Here is a 3,350-nt window from a genome sequence, read left to right on the forward strand (position 1 = left end):
TTTTGTTTTGTAGTTTAGTAATTTGAAATAAACTCTTATATGTAACCTAATACATATTTTTTTGTTTCAGTTGAATTCATGGACGATTATTGCTCATAATTGTGGATCTACAAAATTGAATATAATGAAATTCAGGTATTAGTCTTTATTAACCTGAATCCTTAATTTTTAAAAATAATATTGATGCTAATGTTTTTTTTCTAATAGTTATAGTTTCAGAAAAATTATGGTGGGTTTCATGAAAAATGTATGATAATTTCTAAAAATTTGGATTTACATATTTTTACAAATAGATTTAAATTATAATTTTGTTTATTTTTTTTGAATAATAACATAATATGTATGTCTAATAAATTTTTTTCTCTTAAATTAATAGAAAGAATAAGAAATTGTAATTATAATTCTGTTTGTTTTGGATCATAGTATAATCTTTGTATCTAATATATTATTTACTCCTCTTGAATAATTTTGTCCCAACGTATGTTCATGTTCTTGCTTTTATGAGCTCTGAACGCATAAAAAAATTGTTCGTTGCTCAGAAAAATTTCTAATAGTTATAATAATATTGTGAGCTTGGTGTTTTCACGCGTTATTCGTTGCTCACGATGGCTCTTGCATTGCCTCATGATGGACATGTATGTACCCAACAGTACTCCTTGATTTACTCAAAATCAAATAAGCAAAAATGATAGGGCTAGCTAACATCTATGACTCTCACATATTACTGCAATAGACATCGACAAAGAAGCTTACGAGGTGGTCTAGAGTTGATCACAAGATCAATTTCATCCAATCTGATGTTTTTCAGGCTTTAGACAAGTTGTTGACCGTATGTAATCCATTATTATTAGCAGTCATTTTTTATTATTATTATATATCATNTTACATATTTTTACAAATAGATTTAAATTATAATTTTGTTTATTTTTTTTGAATAATAACATAATATGTATGTCTAATAAATTTTTTTCTCTTAAATTAATAGAAAGAATAAGAAATTGTAATTATAATTCTGTTTGTTTTGGATCATAGTATAATCTTTGTATCTAATATATTATTTACTCCTCTTGAATAATTTTGTCCCAACGTATGTTCATGTTCTTGCTTTTATGAGCTCTGAACGCATAAAAAAATTGTTCGTTGCTCAGAAAAATTTCTAATAGTTATAATAATATTGTGAGCTTGGTGTTTTCACGCGTTATTCGTTGCTCACGATGGCTCTTGCATTGCCTCATGATGGACATGTATGTACCCAACAGTACTCCTTGATTTACTCAAAATCAAATAAGCAAAAATGATAGGGCTAGCTAACATCTATGACTCTCACATATTACTGCAATAGACATCGACAAAGAAGCTTACGAGGTGGTCTAGAGTTGATCACAAGATCAATTTCATCCAATCTGATGTTTTTCAGGCTTTAGACAAGTTGTTGACCGTATGTAATCCATTATTATTAGCAGTCATTTTTTATTATTATTATATATCATCCATTTTCTTTCTTTTCTTTTGGCATATTCTTTTAATCTGATGACATTGGTTTATGAATGATGATGGGGCATATATAGGAGAATCCAAAACAGGAGTTTGATTTCGCATTTATTGACGCTCATAAACCAAACTAACCCAACATGCACAATAGACTAATGAAGCAAGTGAAGGTAGGAGGAATCATAGCGTTTGATAACACTTTGTGGTTTGGGTTTGTGGCAGAGGAGAAAGAAGAAAGCGTGCCAGAGCATATGAGGGAGAACAGAACAGAACATCCATTATGGAATTGAACAAGCGGCTTGCTGCTGACCCTCGCATCGAGCTCTCTCAAGTCTCCATTGGTGATGGTGTCACTCTCTGTAGACGCCTTGCATGATTGATTATATATATGAGACCAATCAAAATACCAAATGTTCTTAGTTTGATTTGCTTGGGATTTGATACAACGCATAATTCTGCGATGACCAAATAGTTACAAGTCAAATTTGTCTCAGTCCAGTAACAAATTATTTTTCGCTACGAATACCTCCTTATACCTACGAATTATTTTGTAACTATACAAGTGTTTTTTACTAGTGCGTCGAGTGATTCTTGTGATGTGATTTGATCAGTACCTTACGTTGCAGTTTTTATGTATATGATCGTGCATGCATTTATTTAAATCATATATCATACCTCAGAAACCCCAATATGCAAACAAAATTACGAATAATCACACAAAGAGCTAGCGTAGTACGAAGAGTAACAAACAAACAAGGAATTAGAGGTATACACAACAAATAAGGTGATGTTAAATTAGATATTTTGTATCAATTATCAATAAGTAATTTAAATTAGTATTATTTAGTTTTTGATACAGTTTAATTGATGTTTTTTTCGAGGTGTTACTCGACGTACTAGCTCTTTGTGTATTAAATCCAATCCATACTACTGTAAGCTATAAATATATCTTTACTTACATTACCATAAGCTATAAATTTTGAATTCGTGCTTTGATTTGCATATAGCTTAGGCTTTTTTATTCACATGACCATGCAGAGCCATCACTATAGTTTTGTTATACATATGGATTCTATTCAGGGAAAATTTATGGTAATCTTCTAAAAAATTGGATTTCTTTCTATTTACAAATAGATTTAAATTATAATTCTGTTTTTTGGATAAATATAATATAATCTTTGTGCCTAATAAATTATTTACTCTTTTTAAATAAATAGAAAGAAGATGAAATCTCAGTTATAATTCTGTTTATTTTTTTTTGAAAAACAGAATAATTGTGACTGACATTTTTTTTTATTAAATTGATAGGAAGAAGAATAAAGAAATATGAATTAAAAATTCAGGACTTCATATCTCAGAGGTTTTTCTAGAACGAAAGAGATTAAGGAAATTAGGAAGAGTTTTTTTTACAAATTACAATTATTGTTTATTTGAAATTGCTTTAGATGGATAAACAATATAAAATAATTGTAAATTTCTCATTTTGATTAATAAAAAAGAAAAACAGATATCTAAATTTTATATCTCAATTAAAATTTAAAAGTTACAGAAGATAAATACTTGAATATATTGCAAATATTTCTTTGAGAATATCCCTGTTTTAAAAAATATTAAATTTCTACAGACTATTTGTTTCACTTTTAATTTTTTTTAGATGAAAATTAGAAAAAAAAAGGAAATCAAATATTTATATATCCTTTTTTTTAAATGGAAAATAAATGCTAGAATCTATTGTAAGTATTTCTTTCAAGAAAACTTCTATTTTCTAAAATGTTAAATTTCTATAGATAATTATGACGATTTGAACTGATAATCTCGAGAGGATATACTACAAATATCCATTTAATTTGAAGATATAA

The 3,350-nt window shown here is 27.8% G+C and overlaps 1 pseudogene; it reads left to right on the plus strand.

The window, feature by feature from the left end:
• Positions 1 to 1,869, plus strand: part of LOC104714874 — a 2,487-nt pseudogene extending 618 nt beyond the window's left edge.

The sequence above is a fragment of the Camelina sativa genome, chromosome 9 (genome assembly GCF_000633955.1).
Source record: "Camelina sativa cultivar DH55 chromosome 9, Cs, whole genome shotgun sequence".
NCBI lineage: Eukaryota > Viridiplantae > Streptophyta > Magnoliopsida > Brassicales > Brassicaceae > Camelina > Camelina sativa.